At 43.6% G+C, this 22,322-nt stretch overlaps 1 protein-coding gene across 5 annotated transcripts in view; it reads right to left on the bottom strand.

The window, feature by feature from the left end:
• Positions 1-22,322, bottom strand: part of ATPSCKMT (ATP synthase c subunit lysine N-methyltransferase) — a 237,683-nt gene that overhangs the window by 191,229 nt on the left and 24,132 nt on the right. The window lies entirely within an intron of this gene.

Raw genomic sequence — 22,322 nt, 5'->3', positions numbered from 1 at the left:
AGTTTAGTCACTACGTGCCTAAACTTCTCGTTCTGGAGCCTTAGGAAAGGAAAAGACAAAGTATCCATCTCTCACACCTAAACTACAGAGACGAAGCAGGAAGCAGACAGCTCTGTTGTCTGCTTGGGAAGAGACGCGGAGACCCCAGTCTTAAGCAATGCTGAAATCCCCCGCACAAAAACACAGAGGCCTACCCCGGGCCTGAGGACGATGAGCCCCTCAGTGTGCTCTCTGCAAGCAGCCTCACGACCAGAAACCCTCCGTGGCCCCAGGTCCCTCGCACAGCATGCTGTCGTGCTCCTGCCGACCGCAGAAGCAGGCGTTAGGGGATACGCTTGGCTCGAGAGCTGAGCTCGGTCAGCCCACTTCCTGCCCTAAATATTTGGGGCCCGAGGATCATTTTCGGTCATTGGCAGTTCCAGTCTCCTGTGGTTCAACCTGGTGATCCTTTTGGAAGCAAAGCTTCTGCAATCACATGGGCTTCTTATCTCTCGGATTCCAGAAAACTTCCATCTGCCAACAGTCATGCCCACGGTTAGCTGAAAAACATATCTTATCTGGATCTTTACTCTAGTAAAGAGGTTTTAATAATGCAGAGGTTGGAATAATGTAGCGATAGCCAAGGAAATACAATCAGCTGAATGGTTTTTAACGGGAGGCAAAGAGGTCATGCACTTTGCTGCAAGACTCAGAGGTAACATTCTTCTATGAGCAAAGGCTCTCCCAATGGTATCTTCTGCTCTTCGGAGTCAGTCTTCCCAACACTGCAAAACCTCCAATCTCCCCTGAACTCCTGATGAAAATCCAGCTGATTCTCTTCTGACCTTGTGTCCTGTACTACATGCTCAAAGGGAGCCAAGAGAAAACAACACACATCATTAACATTCTGTTTTCCTGCCTTTTCTCCAGAACTACAAATTCATTAGGCATATAATCTGCTTTCCAAGTTAGCTGGACATTAGTTTCACCAAGTTTTTTGCCACTCAATAACATGGGCTGTCCTCTCTCTGACTTTATAACAGCTCCTTCACTGTCTATAACTTGATGTTCAAGCCAATGACAAATTAAAATTTTCTCGCTACACCAGCGCCCCACTCCTGGTAGCAATTTCTGCATCAGTCAGACTTACCTAAATTATGCTGCAGGAAGAAACAACCTCACAGCTTCCACGGCTAGAAGAAACTATTCTTTCTCATGTTATACATCCCTTATGCCTCAGCCGGTGAGGCTCTGCCCCTTAGTGTCACCGCGAAGGGACACAGTCTGACAACAACTCCGCCACCTGGAACTACTATGGCAGGAAGAAATAAACGTAGCACCTGGCGCAGGAGCTCAACCAAGTCAAGTCACGTGGCCATGACCGAACTTAATCCAATCCTACCATGTACCAAAGCAGGGTACCAAAATAATAGTAAAATGTCCTTACGATTATCACATTCATTTTTTTTAAGATGGAGATGTGTAAGAATAAGTTCCAAGAAACTTGACAAAATGTTACATCCAAAAACACCTCAGGAACAGCTCATGGAACTGGTGTCCCTGGACATATACTTTGGGGAAAATGGCTTTTGTGTCTAAAAATACAATTTGGTTGGTGAACTTGTCCTGTATTTTGCTAAGTTTTCATTTCTCAGGTGAGTTACGTCTAGGCTTGGCTATCCTAAAGGATACGAGCTATGAGTCCCAAGAATCTGCTGAGATCAACTAAAGAGGGTGTCTGTGTGTCACAGAGATACCTCTAGCATGTCACCTTCATATTCTGAGTGCCCATCACTTAGGGTGACTTCAGGTTCCGTACAGATAAGTCTCCTATCACAGCTTCTTCTGCTCTCTACTTCCGACCATTGGGCACCAAAGGTTTGGGGTTGGTCTTCTCTTCTCCATAACACTCGACTTGCCCTTCAGGCGTTCCTCTCCCATAAGGACCACCTTGACATTCCTATGAATACAATTCTACTCATCCAACACTAGACGAAATCCACACCTAGATTTCGTGACCTCTGTGGATATGGCCCAAATCCCCAGGAACCATCTCATTAATCCCAACCTATTCCACATCTCTCACCCAACTATTACTCAAGACTTCTTTGCTTTCGACCAGAGTCTAACTTTCAGGTCCTCATTTTCTCTTCGGGTCTATGAGAAGGTCATAAACATATACCCGTTTATGTCTAGTTATCATTGTGTTTATGACTTTACAAACGCAAGACCGATTTATCTCCTGATACTAAACTGCATTATGAACAATTTAATGTGTGATAAACTCTCAGGAATGCGTTTCCTCTCTTCCTGTTCTCTTGCCTTATTTATTCCGAGAAGAACACTGGGAGCTTACTCAAGAAGGATACTGCTCCGTTGGTTATGTCTTCTCTGGGAGTTGCAAACAAGACCCCATCAGCCTGCCAAGCATATGCACAGTTTTCCAACGTGCAACAGAAGCTTCACTGATCAGTGAACAGAACAACCCACAGCTGCTAGCTTAGTTCTGGCTCCAGTCAGAAGGTGTGACTTATGCCATCTCCAAAGGCTGGTTAAGGCTCTGATTCATGCACGAACTTCCCAGTCCATATGCGGTAGATGACTCAGCTTGAGCTAAAACTTTCTACTAGAATTTAATAGAGTTCAGGAAAACAGGACTCTCACACCAATCCATTGCCAGTTTTGTTGAATGATAATTAATTGAATGGCATCATTTAAGGCCACGCATTTTTAATCTCAGAAGAAGCAATCTGACCTGCCCACAGGTAAAATCTGTGGAGAGCTGCTAACAGTTACCCTCCCAACCAAACTACCATCTCCATCTCTTTAAATGAAGACAAGAGGGGCACCTGGGTGGCTCAGTCAGTTAAGTGTCTGACTCTTGATTCCAGCTCAGGATCTCGGGGTTGTGAGATTGAGCCCCACGCTGGGCTCCAAGGTGAGCATGGAGCCTGCTTAAGATTTTCTCTCTCCCTCAGCCCCTCCCCGCTCCCTCTCTAAAAAAATTTAAAAAGTAAATGAAGGCACGAGTCTCTGGAAGTCTCCCTCCTAGCACTGATAGGTACTTGGGAAGAACTCATTAAGCCTACGCTTCTCAAACTTACCCCCACCAAGGTACCCCAATAGAAGGCAATGAAGGTGTTTTAAAAGGAATGCAAGAGGCATTTATGAAGAGGTGTGAAATTCCTTTGAGGCTGTTTCTGTTTTATCTGTTAAATGTAAATAAATTTTCTGTTCTACTCCAAAGATACGACAGTTATTTTAATATCATAGTAAATACTGATTGAAGTACTTGGGTCAGTCTGGGTCTGGTCAGGACAGAAACCATGCCCTACTATTTTAACAGAGAATTTAACAGAAAAGTTGACAACCAAGCATTGGTGACCTAAAAACGCAGAGAGGGGACACAGAGGTTCCCAAAAGTCATGATGCAGAGGGCAGCTACCACACTGAGGTTGGGAAATAGAGAGAAGAGGCTGAGATTACGAAGCTCTGGAAGGGGAGAGGAGGAGCCCCAGGAGGGATCCGGGTCTCCAAGAAGGGGACACCAACAGCCAGTGCTGTGTTTCTAGGGAGACCCATGACACCGGTCCCGAGCACGTGGAAAGACTGCAAACGGCAGGCAGCCATAGCTACTAGATCCTGTGAGGCTGCGCAGTCAGGACCCGAACTGTCCCTGGGAGGTCAGGCACAGGGAACAGAAGAACTGCGTCACTTCTCCTGCCTTGCAGCCTCCCTCCAGCACCCCCACCCTTGACAGCGCCTGAAAAGGAGCAGTTGACGATGCAGAAATGTGCGATCTCGGTCCCAACACCCCACACTGAACACAGAAGGGCAGAGGGAGCTGAGAGACACAGCACTCCATTCCCTTCGAATAAAAGTCCTCCTTGCACTGATACTCCAAGGAGATGCACCATACTGATTCACCCGATGGCTTTCTAGGGCCCTGTAAATCCCAAGCAATGCGTGAGCACTGGTGACCACCAGCCAGTGCGCATGAACTTGGCAGGCACTCAGCCAGGTTCAAGGACACCGGCATGAGTGTTCCAGTCCAGCCACCTTTTTATGCCTTGACACATCACTTTCTTGGTGACCTCTCACTTAGGACTTGATTCATTTTCTTGAAGTCTAGTTCAGCTTTATAATCACTGGAGATTATTATGGGAAAGCCCACCTTTTATATGCCTGCTTTCTGCAGAGAGAGACGTCCAAACACGGTGAGACTGCTAAAACTCTGCCAGGCCCCCAGAAGTAACTTCAGGGCACTGGGAGGAGGAGAACCTTGAAGGAAGGGGGTGAGAGAGAAAGAGACGCCACAGGCATGGCGGAGCGCGGAACAGAAACCCGTCGGGGCGTTAAGGTAAGAGGAAAGAGGCAGAGCAGGGAGAGCACCGGCCCTTTCTCAGTGGCTCATCTCATGACCTCCGCTGGTTGTGAAATGCAAGTGTGTGTGATGATCTGTGTGCGGACAAGACGGAACGGGCAAGCACAAGTCCACTCGGGGGGAAGCCAGCCTTTCCTGTGAAGTGAGGAATTAGCGTCCAAGCTAATTAACCCCCTCTTCCCTCCAGGACTGGGAGAATGGGAGGTAGGGGACCTGGACGCATGGCCATCTGCCACTGCGCATTTCTTGACATCAGACGCCCTTTGTATAGATGAAATACTTCATGCTTCTTGGCAGAATGGTGTTATTTCAGTGCAACGTGTAACTCACTGCCATGCAGGGGGAAAGCTGCTTCTAACTGATCACAGAAAAGACAGGTGAGCACCAAAGGGTAGACGGTGTGTGTGGCCAGATCCTGCATGCGCCGCCATCTTGAACTCAAGATGCTTGCAATTCCCCCTACAACTCTCCCCTGAATGTGGTCACAAATCACTCAGTAATTAAATATCCGCTTCAAGATATCATGGCTGATTTAATGAGGGCCAAACCCATCATAACATTATAAATCTGAGCTGGTGGGGTTTTTTTTCCCTTTGTTTCATTTTCATAGATCTTTATTATGGTAAGATATTTGGTAATATTCTTTATTAGGTTGATAAGTTTTGAATTGCTTTCCATTTTATTATCACATTAGTTCCTTCTTAATGGTTTTACTAGAACTCAGAAGTCTTCCGAGTTTTAATAACCTCCCTTTTTTCAGTACTTATAGTCATGGAATTAATTGTATAAAACCACGATCCTTCACTGAATGTGTCACTGGGCCCAAAGAAGAAAACTCAGTAGGAAGAATTAGACCTTGAAGAATGAATGACCATTCATCTTGCTACAGATTTTTCACTCGGGGACTTTCATTTGCAAACAGTAACACAATTTCCTCCCTTTCCATCTCTAAGAAACCCCTTCAGACTGAGGAATGCTTTGGATTTCTCTGAACCGAGGTTTATTAAAGTAAAACTTTTTAGAGATCAGGCGACTTTTTTAAACGACATCTTTTCTTCACCTAAGGATACTCTTTTTATAGTTGGCTCGGTTTAAAGGAGAGATGACAATAAGGTGAACTAGAAGAAAGCATCCCATTAGCAAGTTTTCTTCAGGCCTTATTTCCATGTTCATCTGCCTTGATCCATGGTAGTAGCAACTCTTTTCAAAATAAAAAATGGCTATTAATTAAAGTCCTGAGGTCAAATCACCTTTGTTAAATTATAAATAATTAACATAATACTAAAATGACAAAATGCCAGATATAACAGGCTCAGAAAGAACAGAAATTTTAATCATCTTTTGTCTTAGATTTTAGCAAACAACGAGACACTCAAGAGGAAATCGGTGGCCAGGCTTTCAAAAAGGAATAAACAATTAAATGCTCCAGAATAAGAGTTGGGCAAATTAAAATCAGTTTACACATTCATTATCAAAAACGAGTCACTGGCAAATGAATAAATATACTGGACGACCAGAAACTTTCACTCTCACCAATATACAACTGCCTACGTACATTCCAACGAAGCTTCTCCACAGCAGCAAATTAGACCATCATCTTCATGTCAAAATTTCTCTTCTAAAGCTCATATATAATAGATACGCAATAAATGTCTACTGAATAAATAGGCTTGTTTAGTTGATGGTTTTAATCAGTTAAAAGGTACCTGAGTTGGGATGCCTGTGGCTGGCTGGCGGTCAGCCTTCAGCTCAGGTCATGATCCCAGGGTCCTGGGATCAAGTCCCACATCGGGCTCCTTACTTGGCAGAGAGCCAGCTTCTCCCTCTGCCTCCTGCTCCCCCTGCTCATGCTGGTGTGTGCGCTCACACTCTCTCTGACAAATAAATAAGTAATTCTTAAGGGAAAAAGAATAGATACCCGAGTCCATCAAACATGATTCCTTAGTCTAACCAAGCTATAAGTCTTGAAATTAGTCCATTATTAATGGATCTGATTTTTAACAATTCATTTGGGAAGGTGAGTTACTTCTAAAGATATTTAAATAAGCAAACTATTAAGGGGATAACCCAGCTGTGATGCAAACTATTTATATATTGTTCTTTGGTGTATATAAGACTAATTATGGATTTTATTTCCTGAAAAAGCTTTAGGTAACCAGATGGCTTCACTGGTGAATTCTATTGAATATTTGAAGAATATATAACATCAATCTTTCACAAACTCTACAGAAACTAGAAGAGGAAGCAACATTTTCATAACTCATTCTATGAGTTCAGTACTATCCTGATACAAAAAACAGACACAGCATCATAAGGAAAGAAAGTTACAGACCAATATCCCTTGTGACCATAGGTATAAAAGTCCTCAACAAAATGCTAGCAAACTGAATCCAGTAACATATAAAAAAAAAAAATTACCCACCATAATGGATTTATTCCAGGGATACAAGTTTGATTCAATATATGAAAATCAATCAATGCAACACATCCTACTGATAGAATTTTTTTTTAAGGTTTTATTTATTTATTTGACAGAGAGAGATATCACAAGTAGGCAGAGAGGCAGGCAGAGAGAGAGAGAGGAGGAAGCAGGCTTTCCACGGAGCAGAGAGCCCAATGCGAGGCTCGATCCCAGGACCCTGGGATCATGACCTGAGCTGAAGGCAGAGGCTTTAACCCACTGAGCCACCCAGATGCCCCGAATTTTTTTTTTAAAGACCATTGCATCATCTCAAAAGATACAGAAACCACATCTGACAAAATCCAACACCTTTTATCACAACTCTCAATAAACTAAGCATAGAAGATTTTCTCATCCTGATAAAGGGTAGTTACCAAAAAAACCCACAGATAACATTATAGCCAATGCTCAAAGACTAAAAACTTCCCCTCTAAGATCAGAAACAAGACAAGGATGTCTATTCTCACCACTTCTATTCAACATTCTACTAGAGGGTTTAGTCAGGGCAATTAGACAAGAAAAAGAAATTAAAGCATCCAGATTAGATGATATGATCTTGTGCAGAAAAATCCTAAGGGATTCACCAATGCACTATTAGAGCTAATAGACAAGCTCAGAATGGTTGCAGAGCATAAGGTCAATATACAAGAATCAAGTGCATTTCCATACACTTGGAATGAATAATCTGAAAAGGAAATTCCACTTGTAATAGCATAAAAAATAAAATGCTTAGGAATATGCTTAACAAAAGAAATGCAAGATTTGAATGCAGGAAACTACACAACATTGTTGAAATAAATTAAAGATCTAAATAAATGGAATAACATCCCATTTTCATGAAGGAGAATGTAGTATTGCTACGCTGACAATATTCCACAAACTGGTCTACAGATTCAACATCTATCGAATGTAAAATCTATCAAAATCCCAGCTGACTTTTTTTTCTAACAGAAACTGATGTGCTGATCCTAAAATTCACTTGGAAATTCAAGGGACCCTGATTAGCCAAAACAGTCTTGAAAAAGAAGAAAGTGGGAAGACTCACACTTCTTGATTTCAGAACTTACTAAAAAGCTATGGCAATCAAGACTGTGGTCCTGGCAGAAGAAGAGACTTATGGATCAATAATAAAACTGAGAGTCCTGAAATGAAATTGTACATTTCCAGTCAACTGAGATTTGACAAGGGTGCCATGACCATTCAAGGGGGAAAGAGCAGTCACCAAATGGCACTGGGACAACTGGACATCCACGTGCAAAAGAATGAAGCTGCGACTTGACGCCATACAAAACTTAATTCCAAATGGATCAAAGACCCAATGTAAGAGCTACATCTACTACACTCTGAGAAGAAAACACAGGAGTAAGTACGCACAACCATGAAGGAGGCAAGGATTCTTAGATGTGAGACCAAAAGCACAAGCAGTGAGAAGATAAATTGGATTTCATCAAAACTAAAACTCTTGTGCTTCACTTTTGTGCTTTTGACACTGTCAAGAAAGTGAAAAGACAACCTACAGAATGGGAGAAAATACTTACAAAATCATGTATCTGATAAAAGCTTATTTTCCAAATACTTAAAGAACTCTTACAATTCAACAAGAAAAGGATATATAACCCAATGTATTAAATGGGCAAAGGAGTTGAATACAGATGTCTTCAAAGAATATATGTAAGTGGCCATTAAGTACATGAAAAGATATTCAGCATCATTCATCAGCAGAGAAATGCCAATCGATGCCACAGTGTGGTACCACTTCTCTCTCTCTTTCACACACACACACACACACACACACTAGGATGGCGAAAATCAAAAAGATGAACAATAACAAATATGGGTGAGGACACAGAGAAATCGGAACGCTCACACACTGGTGAGAACGTAAAATGGTGCAGTCATTTTGGAATACAGTTTGGCAGTTCCTCAAAAAGTTAAACGCAGCATTACTGTATGACCCAGCAAGAGAACTGAAAACATATGTTCTACAAGCACCTGTACATGAATGTCCACGGCAGCATAATTTATAATAGCCCAAAATGGAAACAACCCAAATGTCCATCAACTAATTACTGGATAACAAAACTGGACATATCCGTACAGTGGAACACTACGCAGCCACTAAAAGTAATGGAGAGTTGTTACATCCTGCAACATGGGTGAACACTGAAGACGTGATGCTCAGTGAAAGAAGGTAGTAGGCACAGAAGCCCAGATGCTATGGTTCCAGGTAGATGAAATCTTCGGAATTCACAAATCCATAGAGACAGAGAATAGATTAGTGGTTTCCAAGGGCTAAGGAAGTGGGGTATGGCGGTCGTACCTAGTGGGCAATTTCTGGGTGTAGAAAATATCCTGACATTAAATAGTGGGGATGATTGTACAACTTTGTGAATATACTAAAAACCACTCAATTGTACACTTAATTTTTAAAAAAAAAATCAATGCTTTGGGGCTTCTGGGTGGCTCAGTTGGTTAGGCAACTGCCTTCAGCTCAGGTCATGATTCTGGAGTCCCAGGACTGAGTCCCAAATCAGGCTCCCTGTTCAGCAGGGAGTCTGCTTCTCCCACTGACCTGTCTCTTCTCATGCTCTCATTCTCTCTCTCTCTCTCTCTCTCTCAAATAAATAAGTAAAATCTTTAAAAAAAAATTTTTAAATCAATGCTTTAACAATAAAATACACATTCCTTTATTTTAAAAAAGCATCCGAGGGGTGCCTGGATGGCTCAATGGAGTGTCTGCTTCTCCCTATCTCTCTGCCTCTCCCCTAGTTGTCCTCTTTCTGTCTCTGTCTCCATCTCTCTCAAATGAATAAATAAAATCTTTCTAAAAATGCTTCACATAAAATATTAAGGTATGTGAAGGGCACCTGGGCTGCTCTGTCGGTTAAGCGTCTGCCTTTGGCTCAGGTCATGATCTCAGGGTCCTGGGATTGAGCCCCACATCGGGCTCCCTGCTCAGCAGGGAAGCTGCTTCTCCCTCTCTCTGCTCCTCCTCCCTGCTCGTGACACCCCCACAAATAATCTTTTATAAAAATAAAATAAAGTATTAAGATACATGAAAAGGTGGCTATGTTCAAAAAAATTATATAAAAAGTTATAGTTCTATACCCGAAACTAATATTGCACTTAGGTTAACGAGGTGGAATGAAAATAAAAACTTGGAGGAGTAAAAAATGTAAATGTTAGTAAACATAGAAGTAGGAGGATAAAACAGTCACAGCAATTAAGATGAAAATACTAAAAATCATATTTTGCTCTGTCACATCTGTTCTCCCTAAATAGAGAAAAAATTTTATCCCTAGTTTCCTGTATCATATATTGATACACATCATTCCTGTAGAGCAATGGCTAATAAAATGATCAAAAATCACTGCCTTTCTTTTCATTGGGATAATTATAATAAAATACTCAGCAATGATTTTTTTCAGAAAGTAAATCACACCCATTCATTGACTATGCTCCAACTTCTTCCTTTCCTGAACATGTTTTGCCATTTTACAAAGTAGTTGATCAATTAAATTTAAATAAAGCACCAGCCACAGTTAAGACTGATGTATGTCAAGTACTGAGAATTCTTCAGTTTCTGCACCTTGCATCTAGTACTCATTGATCAAAATCAAAAATCGCACGTGGCCCCTTTCAAAAACACTGTGTACGTGCGTTTCATATTGGAAAAAGCATTGCAGTCATGGCAAGGAAATAACTATAATCTCATGTTCATTAATAGGGTCAATCTTAAAAGATAATTACAAAGATAGGACTTAATTATCTCATGACGTCCGACAGTATAAGCATTTCCAATCTTTCTTTACCTAAAGAAATCTTTATCTAAAGATCAATCTGCTTCTTTATAAGACGGCAGTGGAAACCCCCAGAGAGGTTTCCAAAGGCTTAAAACACAGGAATATAAAATCCCCATTATGTTCAACATCATTCCAGCACTGACACTGTAGATACGTAATAAATTTGAGAGGGTAAGAATTTTATTGGACTTGAATTATAATGATCAAATCTATGCATTGTTATTATAATAGGTTTCTTAATTAAAATGCATTACAACTATAATGTTTATGACACCTTTGGGGTTAGTTTTTTATTTAATTTAATTTATTTATTTGACAGAGAGAGAGCACAAGCAGGTAGAGTAGCAGGCAGAGGGAGAGGGAGAAGCAGGCTCCCTGCTGAGCCAGAGCCGGACATGGGGCTTGATCCCGGACCCTGAGATCATAACCTGAGCCGAAGGCAGTTTCTTAACCAACTGAGCCACCCAAGTGCCTCTAGAACACCTTTTGTGTGAGAAGCCAGATCTTCAGAGTTCTTTTTTTTTTTTTTAAGATTTTATTTATTTATTTGACAGAGAGAGATCATAAGTAGGCAGAGAGGCAGGCAGAGAGAGAGAGAGGAGGAAGCAGGCTCCCTGCTGAGCAGAGAGCCCGATGCGGGACTCGATCCCAGGACCCTGAGATCATGACCCGAGCCAAAGGCAGCGGCTTAACCCACTGAGCCACCCAGGCGCCCCGATCTTCAGAGTTCTTTCACTAGTCATGAAAAGGGAGGAAGAAAGTGGGTACTAACATCTCCATTTCATATTTTCAGTAAGAGAAAATGAGAAACGTCTTGCATGATGTCAGCATACATTACAAATACTTCTAAGAGTAGGCCAGGTGAGAGAGAAAACAAGCCAAAGGAGCAAACTAAGCCATGTGGCCCCTATCGTTCAGGAACTAAAACTTCCTGCTCTAAATCAAAGATTTTCTAAACACACTGGGTGTGTATGAACACAGCAGTACTGAAACAGATGCAGTCACTGCGTATTGGAATAACCTTTCTACATGACTAATTCCAACAAGGTAAAGAAAGATTGGAAATGCTCTCTTAAAACCGTAACGAGGAGAAAGATAATAGGGGCGCCTGGGTGGCTCAGTTGGTTGAGCATCCGACTCTTGATTTTGGCTCAGGTCATGATCTCGGGGGCCTAGGATCCAGCCCTGCATCAAGCTCTATGTTCAGCAAGGAATCTGCTTGGGATTCTCTCTCCCTCTCTCACTGTCCCTCCCTTCCACATTCCCTCTCTAAAACAAACAAATAAATCTTTTTTTAAAAAAAAAAGGTAATGGGGGCACCTTGGTGGCTCAGTTGGTTAAGCAACTGCCTTCTGCTCGGGTCATGATCCTGGAGTCCCAGGATCAAGTCCCGCATCGGCCTCCCAGCTCCACGGGGAGTCTACTTCTCCCTCTGACCTTCTCCCCTCTCATGCTCTCTCTCTCTCTCTCTCTCAAATAAATAAATAAAATCTTAAAAAACAAAAGGTAAAGATTCCCACAAAGCTCTTTTTAAAAGGTATTCATAAGGATTTCAAATTGTCCAAAGGAGAGGAAGTTTTTGAAGATAAAGGTAGTAGAAGAAAAAAAACCCTTAGAGCCATCTAGGATCTATCTAGTGTCCCTCCAACTAGAGAGAATTTTGCAAGAATATAGGTTTAAGCCTTAGTAATGACACCACTTTGGCATTTTTTAAATTTCTTTTGGTATCGGGGCGCCTGGGTGGCCCAGTGGGTCAAAGCCTCTGCCTTCGGCTCAGGTCATGATCCCGGGGTCCTGGGATTGAGCCCCACATCGGGCTCTCTGCTCAGCGGGGAGCCTGCTTCCCTTCCTCTCTCTGCCTGCCTCTCTGCCTACTTGTGATCTCTATCTGTCAAATAAATAAATAAAATCTTAAAAAAAAATTTCTTTTGGTATTTATAAAGGATGGTATATTTGTTCTATTAGTTATTATCTTGTACATATATATTTTAACATATTATTAGATTCAGTGCAAACCCTTTAAAAATCCTAGTAGAGTTTTTTTGTTGAAATGGACAAGCGGACTCTAAAATTTACATGGAACGGCAAAGGAACTGAATAGCCAAAATACTTTTTAAAAGATTGAAGGTGAAGGACTCACCATCCACTTTTTAGACTTATCATAAACTAGTACATAAGACTGTATGGTACTGAAGAAAAGATAGACATATAGACCTGAGAAACAGAATATATAGTCAAGAAATAGACTCACATACATATAGATGGCCAAGGACAAATGAAAAGATGCTCAAAATCATTCAGTGCAAATCAAAACTATAATGAGTTATTAATTCACACCTTTCAGAATGGCTGAAATCAAAAGCACAAGAAACAAGTGTTGGCAAAGGCATGGAGAAAAAGGAACCGTTCCTGTGCTGTTGGCTGTTGGTGGGAATGCAAACTGGTGCAGCCACTGTGGAAAACAGTAGGAGGCTCATCAAAAAAATGAGAACTAGTGTTACCTAAGATCTAGTAATTCCACCACTCAGTATTTACTCAAAAAATAGGAAAACACTAATTCAAAAAATATATGCACCCATATGTTTATTGCATTATTATTTATAATAGTGAAATTATGGAAGCAGTCCAAGTGTCCACTCATCGATGAATGGGTAAGAAACATGTGGTATATATACAATGGACTATCACTCAGCCATAAAAACAAATGAAGTCTTCGGGCACCTGGTGGCTCAGTCGGTTAAGTGGCCTTCAGCTCAGGTCATGATCCCAGGGTCCTGGGATCCAGCCCTGCACCGGGCTCCCCGCTCACAGGCAGTCTGCTTCTCTCTCAAAGTCTGCCCCTCCTCACCCCTGCTCGTTTTCTCTTTTTCTCTCTCTCTCTCAAATAAATAAATAAAATCTAAAAAAAATTTAAAAGATTGCACTTATTTACTTGAGAGAGAGAGCAAAAGCACAAGCCAGGAGGGGAGGGATGGTGAGGGGCAGAGGGAGAGGGAGGAAGCAGGCTCCCCGCTGAGTAGGGAGCCCAATGTGGGGCTGATCCCAAGACCCTGAGATCATGACCTGAGCTGAAGTCAGCGGCTTAACCAAATTAGTCACCCAAGCACCCCTAAAATCTTTTTTAAAAAATGAAATCTTGGGGGGGGAATGAAATCTTGGGGCACCTGGGTGGCTCAGTGGGTTAAGCCTCTGCCTTCGGCTCAGGTCATGATCTAGATCAGGTCATGGGTAGACCTAGAAAGTATAATGTAATGCTAAGGGAAATAAGCCAGTCAGAGAACACAAATACCGTATGATTTCACTCACATGTGGAATTTAAGAAACAAAATAAGTGAGCAGAGAAGAAAAAAGAAAGAAAGACAAACCAAGAAACAGACTCTAAACTACAGAGAACACACTGATGGTTACCAGTGGGAGGAGGGGGAATGGGGGGCACAGGTGATGGGGATTAAGGAATGCAGCTGCCGTGACCGAGCTCTGAGCAAGGTCAGAACTGCTGAATCACTGCACTGTGCACCTGAAACTACTGAACACTGTGTGTTAGCTGTCCTGGAATTTAAAATGTTTTAATTAAAAAAAAAAAAGAAATAGAGTCACATATATTCTGTCAAATGATTTTCAACACAGATGCAATGGCAAATCCATGAAGAAAGAAAAGTCTTTTCAACAGAAACTGCTCGAACACAGACAGACACATGCAATTAAATAAGCCTTCACCTACACTTTACCTCATAAACAAAACTTAACCTAAAATGGATCACTGACCTAAATATAAGTCTGAAACTATAAAACTTGTCAAAGTAAACATAAGGGAAAATCTTTGTGACCTTAACAAAGATTGCTTAGCTATGATACCAAAGCCGCCAATTCAGTAAAGATTAAACTGGACTTCGTCAAAATTAAAACCTTCTACATTGCAAAGGACGCTCTTACTTGAATGAAAAAGAAAAGCCACAAACTGAGGGAAAATACTGGCAAAAGACATGTATGATTAAGGATTCGTACCCTAAATACGTAAAAAAAAAAAAAAAAATACATACAGAACTGTCAAAATCCAATAGTAAGTAAACAAGCAACCCAGTTCTGAAAAGAGGCAAAAGAGTTGAACAGACACTTCACCAGAGAAGATATATGGGTAGCAAATAAGATTACAAAAAGAGACGCTTCACAAAATGCAAACTGAGACCCTAATAAAGAAACCAGGACAAATCTATTAGAACGGAGAGAAGAAAACTGAGAAAAGCAGATGCTGAGGAAAACACATGGCAATGGGAATTCTCATAGACCACAGTGTCATACAGCTAACATTCAAGGCAGCAATCCTACTCCAAGGGACTTGGCCCACTTCAAGAAAATTTGTGTTCACAAAAGAAAGCCTGTACACAACTGTATATAGTGACTCTATTCATAATCATCAAAAATCGGGAAAAAGGGCGCCTGGGTGTCTCAGTGGGTTAAGCCGCTGCCTTCAGCTCAAGTCATGATCTCAGGGTCCTGGGATTGAGCCCCACATTGGGCTCTCTGCTCAGCAGGGAGCCTGCTTCCCCCCTCTCTCTCTCTGCCTGCGTCTCTGCCTACTTGTGATCTCTCTCTGTCAAATAAATAAAATCTTAAAAAAAAAAAAAAAAAAACGGGAAAAAACCCAAATGTTTCTCTACTGGTGTATGATGACGCCAGGTACATTCATCTAGCAGAGCTCTACTTAGCAAGGAAAAGTAATAAACACCCAAAAACAGGGATAAGTTTCAAGTGCATTACATGAGGTGAAGGAAGCCAGACACAGAGGTTATGTTCCATATGATTCTGTCTCCGTGACGTTCTGGAAAAGGCACACTACAAGGACAGGAAAGAGATCAGTGTTTGCCAGGTAAGAAAAGTGGGACAAGGCACTGACCAGAGTGCGGCAGGTGGGGATTTTGTGGGTACTGGGATTCTATCTCTATATTCTCTAGCTTGATCGTGTCATAGTACAGGACTGTACATACATCTGTCAAAACTCACAGACCAAAAAGGGTGAATTTTTCTATATGCGAATCCTACCTCAATTTTTCTTAAGTTTCTAGCTTTCCTCCTCTACCATTAACACCTTAAAGTAGGATGTTAAAACCTTCCTGTGTCATACTAACATACGTCAGCATTACAAGCCGATAGTTGGAGGAGACTTTTATTTTCTTAGGCCAGAATATTGGTTTTTCTGGACAAAGGTTTGTCTGACAAAAATAAATACCAAACCCACTTGGAAACTTTCTCCCACTGTGGGGAAAAAAAAATTGTAAATAGCAAATCACTGTCCTTCCTCATTTTCCTCCACATCCAAATTGAGCAGTAAAATCCTCTTTCTCGTTTTAATTCCAGCAATAGTTCATTTGCTTCTGGGAAAGCATTCATCATCATCAGTCTGAGTTATTTTCATGTCTCCTAGACGTCTGCAGGATTTGACCAACAGTCCTATGGATAATTTGAAATATTTGTTTGTTCATATCCATCTCCACACAATTCATTGTGTTCTGTAGCAAAGTAATTCTTTATGCCTGGGGGAAAAAAAATCAAAACCTTCTGTTTTTACGAAAACCTTCTTTATATAGGATCAAAATCCATGCCTTAAAAGGCATCGAGTAAAAGCCTGGACAAATAATCACCAAACTATTGAAGATACAAAATGCCGACAAGTGAACCAAACCGTGAGGCAGATTAAAATGCAAATCCATCACGTACTTATCTCGTCTCAGAGAACTGCTGAACACTCGAGCTTTTTTCTCTTCCCTTTGCCTAACTACTAAGTGGGTGGAAATGTTTTCCTTTCATTTACTGGAAACAAAAGTGATGCTACATCAGCAGATAGGCAACAGAATAAAACACAAAAAAGCAAGATGATGCCTAGTTAAATGTGAACAAAACAAAACGACAAGAGGCTTCATTAGGGCACGAATTTTACAATCAAAAATTATATTCAGGGGCGCCTGCGAGACTCAGTGGGTTAAGCTTCTGCCTTTGGCTCAGGTCATGATTCCAGGGTCCTGGGATCGAGCCCCGTGTCGGGCTTTCTGCTCAGCGGGGAACCTGGTTCCCTCTCTCTCTGCCTGCCTCTCTGTCAAGTAAATAAATGAAATCTTTTTTTAAAAATTATATTCAGAAAAATTAAAATGTAGGGATGCCTGGGTGGCTCAGTCAATTAAGCGTGTCTGCCTTCAGCTCAGGTCATGATTCCGGGGTCCTGGGATTGAGCTCCGCGATGGGCTCCTTGTTCAGCGGGGAGCCTGCTTCCTCCTCTGGCCCTCCCTGTGCTCATGCTCTCTCTCTCCCTCTCTCTCTAATATATAAAGTCTTTAAAAAAAAAAGAAAAAAAAATGTGGAAGCACGTGTGTCCCTCTTCCCCGAGGTCCTTCACTCGCACACTTACTCAAGGACACAAGGACCGAGGAGCACAGGGTCCGGGACGCGGCAGAGAGTGGACGGGAAACATGAGCTGAAGGTCAGCGGGAGGAAGAGCGCCGCCGCTCAGCTGAGCTGATGGATGGGGGGGAAGAAAAAAGAATTAATTATTAAATGGAAAGTACTTTGTAAATTGTAAATAAAAGCAGAAATGTGCGGTACATGGGAAATTCTATGTTGTTCTATTTTGGCAACCCACCACCCCTGAAATACTTGGATTTTAACTGACATATTAAAAATGAAAAACTGTGAGTAGAAAGAAATGTTCTCCCAATTAGTACTTAGGCTAAGAGGAAACTTTTTCATTAGAAATTCCAAATTTAGACTGAGTTACTCAGGAAGAGACTATCACTGCTCGAATTCCAGTTTCAAAGAGCAAAAGGAAGTTTTTTTAAAAAAATAAAAACGGGGGTGGACAGCAAAACATATTCTAACTCGGGCTTTTTCAGTCTCCAGAGAAACAGCCTTGTCAGTTAACTGCTCTAAATGAATCCGAGTTAGAATGAAACAGTGTCTAGAAAACGGAGAAGCTGTGCGCAGGAGACACTGAAATTACTGTCGGGGATGTTGGGGAGATGGCGTGGACCGAAAGCGCCAGAGATCCAGGCGGACACCAACATCGGTGACGTCCTGAAAGGGGAGGAAGGTCAACTGTCAGACCGACAGACACACAAGTGTGGGTGTTAGTTCGGCTCGGAAAGACCAGCCTTGAAGGTCCGTGCGCGCCCGCAGGACGGGAAGGGAAGGTTCCAGCCACATGTGACCGCGCGGCTGGGCCTGGAGAAAGGAGCCAGTCACACGGGCCAAATGCTGCATGACCCAACCTGCACGAGCAATCGGAAAGAGCCAGACTCCTAGGAGCAGAGAACAGAATGGGGGCCGCCAAGTGCTGGGGGAGCAGGACATGGGAGCGGCTGTTCCAGGGCCTGAAGTTTCAATTATGCAGGATGAAGTCTGAGAGCTCTGCCGACGACACGGCGTCTGTGGTTAACAATCCTGTGTTAGGGGCGCCTGGGGGTCCTGGGATCAAGTCCCACATCGGGCTCCCAGCTCAGCAGAGAGCCTGCTTCTCCCTGTTTCTCTGCCTGCTGTTCTCGCTCTCTGACAAATAAATAAATAAATAAAACCTTTAAAAAAAAAAAAAAAAAGTTCAGTGTTGTAAACTTCACAATTTTTTTCTTTTTTTTTAAATTTATTTTATTTATGTATTAGACAGAGAGAGAGACACAGGGCAAGAGAGAGAACACAAGCAGGGGGAGTGGGAGAGGGAGAGGGGAAGCAGGCTTTCCAAGGAGCAGGGACCCTAACACAGGGCTCGATCCCAGGACCCTGAGATCATCACCTGAGCCAAAGGGAGATGCTTAATGACTGAGCCACCCAGGCGCCCCAACTTCTAAATTTTTAAGAGGACAGATCTCACATTGTGTTCTTATCCCCAAAACAAAACACAAAAAAAACAAAAGAGCAGAAGGAACCTATTGGAGATGATGGATATGCTTATTACCATGATTGTGGTGATGGCTTCATGGGTGTGTGCATACGTCCAGATTCATCAAACTGTACATATTAAACATGCTCAGGTTTGTTATGGGGTGTTGTTTGTTTCTTTTTTTTATTTGTTCCTTTTCAGTTATACTGCAAAAAAGCTTTTTTTTTTTAAGAAAGAAGAAAAAAAATGTGGGAAAGCAAATAATAAAATATGAGTCAAAAAAAAAAAAAAGAAGAAGAAGAGGAAACTTCAGGAGACACTATGGATTGCTAGGAATGGATTCTGGAGATCTCTTCTAACCAGTGCCCCAGCACGACTAGGACTAGGTTGGAATAAAGAGAAAACATAACGCAGCTAGACTTCCGTAAGACGGGTCTGCTCTTCCCCAATGTCCTTCACTCACACACTTACTCAACAAGTATTTGTGGCCTAAGACCCAGCCACACAGCGATGAAGCCACACGGAGAGGACATCGGGCTACGTTCTCATGGTCCACTCAAGAGCATCATCAGTGAGTAGAGCATTCATGAATGAAGCACCGCCTCCTGGCAGTGCTGGCCCGCAGAGCAGATGATACGATTTACAGGACAGATGGATCCCAGGGCTCTGTCTTACTCGAAATTTGTGGCTTTTCTTTCAAATAGGGTAGATAAGGACACTAATTTCCTGGTTGTTAAAGTTGTATGTGGCATTGAGTACACGGGGACAACCAAATAATTAGACAATTAAATTAAGATCCCAAATAAATCCCTTAAAATCCTGTGGCAGTGGGACAAATCTAACATGACAAAACTTAAGAAGGAAAATATTTAAATTTTTCACTTGCTTCAAAAACATAACATGCACTTGGGTCCAAAAACAAGAAAAATAACTCCAGGGACACCTAGGGGGCACAGTATGACAAGCGTCCGACTCATGGTGTCCACTCAGGGCATGATCTCAGGGTCACGGGATCAAGCCCCACACCAGGCACCACGCTCAGCATGGAATCTGCTTGGGATTCTCTCTCTCCCTTCCCTCCAGTGCCCCTCCTGTGCGTGTGTGCACTTCTCTCTCAAATAAATAAATCTTTAAAAAAAAGGAACTCCATGGCCTGGTTTATACAACTGCATAGTACGGGACAGATGACTTGTCGGAAGCATAAGTAGAAACTCCACATGAGTCGAGGATCAGGTGTCAGTCTGAAGACAAAGGAAGGGGACTGTCTGTTCCCCTCTGCGCTGGGGGGGCCAGACCTGAGTCTCTGACTCCGGAACCCACACTCCAGAGAGAGAACCCAGCTTGTGTGAACAGGAGGGCTGGGTTGGTTTACACGAAGACACACGCCAACAGAAGAGTCAGCGGGGACAGGACAGAGCCCTCCGAGGGTGTGGATTTGGGATTTCCCACGGAGGGAGCAGCAGATTTGTTTGGGGTGGCCCCGGGGGGCCAGTGGGGGAAGTGCCAGCGAGCATTTCTAATGGGGTGCCCTAAGGTAAGACGAGCTGCCTAAGAGTTAGGGGTGCACGGCCAGTCCCCAAGGCCTGACGCAGGGGCGCCCCAACAGAAAATGAAGTGTTTCAGTCCACAGCTGGACTGCTGTTTAGAATCAACAACAGAAACACTCCATTCATCACTGTCTGTGGGTGTCACCTGCTAGTCTACCTGGTTCGTCCTTTTCACACGATACAAAAAGCAAAGAAGAACATGTCTTGGCTCGGAACTTGCTATCCCAATTTGGTGTTGGGCACAACCAGCTCTAAAAGTTAACGCCAAACTCTCAGAGAAGGCGAGGAAGAGCCGTGACAAGGCCAGGGATAGGAGCTGGACATGACCTACAGAGGCCAGGGGAGAAGGACAGAGGGGAAGGAGTCCTGGGGAAGAGGCTCCTGCAGAGCTGCTCACGCACACCATGCACGAGAGCCCACAGCTCATCCCTATTACCCCCATCCTGCAGTCCCTTCTGACTCTGGGGTCCTGCAACCTCCTGACCCAAACCTCGCAAACCATGTGTTTCTCCGTTCGACTTTACGACAAAGTGTGTATCACGGGACAAAGGAGAAAAGACTTGGAGGAAAACACATGCATGCGCACAATATTAACCATTAATACATCCCTGGAATTCAGTTCCCACCGTCACAAAATCTTAGCCCAGAACACCAATGGGTGTGCCTTGAAACACACTAGCACCCAGGTGACCCGGAGTCTGACTCCCCATGGTGTGATGTCACACCTGCTCAGCATGGTCAGACCCGCCCATCACGGTTACACCGGGTCAGCACGACCACAGCCCCTCACCACCATCACAGCCGCTTAGCACGGTCACTCCGGCTCAGGAGGGTCACACCCACTCCGCGTGGTCAAGCAAGGTCACACCCGCTCGGCGTGGTCAAGCAGGGTCATGCCCGCTGGGCACTGGTCAAGCAGGGTCACACCCGCTCGGCGTGGTCACGCCCGCTCAGCATATGTCGGTCCCACATCATCATCCACAAGTTCTCTCCCACGTGTGCTTTCAGAAGGGGCATCTCACGTGTGAGCGGAGCCAATCTTCCACCCGTGCGTGTAAGCTTTAAACAATTAACGTTTCATTGAAAAGTTATATATAGTTAAAAAAAATGCAAAAAAATATTTTAAAATCTATAATCAAAGGGGTCTTGTCCTCATCTTAGGTCCCAAACCCCAAGTCCCAGGGGCTCTGACCAGTGTCTCGCACCCTCGCGGATGACTTCCAGCAGGGTATGCGCGGGAGAGCCGGGGAAGGAGAGGGCACGCGCATGACAGCATGTGAGGCCCTTACGAAAGTGGAGGCAAACGTCACCGTGTCCCACCCCTTGTCTCCGCCCCCACCACAGACAGCACTCTGCTCTGCCGCAGCACCACTGCTGCGACACCGGTGAACTCCCATGCCACAGCCGAAGCGGGGTGACGCCAGAGTCGCCTGGAAGTTTCGCTGGCCTCCGGGAGGTTCTTTCTGCAAGGGGAGCTTAGTTTTGAATCATGAGAACTGGAAACTTCAGCAGGAAGAGAAGTGACCCTCCACACAGAAAACTGTCAGTCGGATTTTTAGAAAATGTATGGGTGCCCACCCCTCCGTGGAGAGGGGCCCCCCAGGCTTGCAGTCCTGGGCTTATGGTAGGGGACAAGGCCTCCGGGGCTCCTCTGCACAGTGTCATTTCCCCACAGAGCATTTCCAGGCTGGTTTTTTAAATTATCACCCCCGCAGGCCGTCTCCAGCGCACTGGGCTGCCTGCTGGACCGCCAGCTTCTCTCCGCACAGACCAACGACCGTTGCTGTTAATGCCGTGACTTCAAGGTTGCCACCATTCCAGGTGGTCGCCCATTAACCCTGCTTTTTCCGTAAGACCAGCGAGGCTCAACGTGCATTCTCGCAGAAATTCCAGCCTCTCCTGGGAATCACACGTGCATCAGTCCATGTCACTCTGCCAAGCCTTTCCCCAGCTGCTGCGCACAGACACACCGTGTACTCAACTAGTCTCAGCTCATGTACGCTTAGGCCGTGTCCAATCACTTGCTTTCCAAAACGAGGCTGTCGCTAACTTGGTAAGATGTTCTTATGGACTGATCAGTGGCCCCCTGCCACCACAAAATCTCATGTATTAAAGTTCTAATCCCCAGTATTCGGAATGTGACTGTATTCGGAGACGGAGCCTTTAAAGATGGAATGAAGCTAAAATGAGGCTGTTGGGGTGGGTCCTGACCCAACAGGACCAGCGTCCTTGTAAGGGGAACAGACATCAGGGAGGCTAGTGCACAGAGGCAGGGCTGTATGAGGAC

This window comes from Mustela erminea, chromosome 3 (genome assembly GCF_009829155.1).
Source record: "Mustela erminea isolate mMusErm1 chromosome 3, mMusErm1.Pri, whole genome shotgun sequence".
Taxonomy (NCBI): domain Eukaryota; kingdom Metazoa; phylum Chordata; class Mammalia; order Carnivora; family Mustelidae; genus Mustela; species Mustela erminea.
This window is presented reverse-complemented; position numbering and strand designations above follow the sequence as displayed.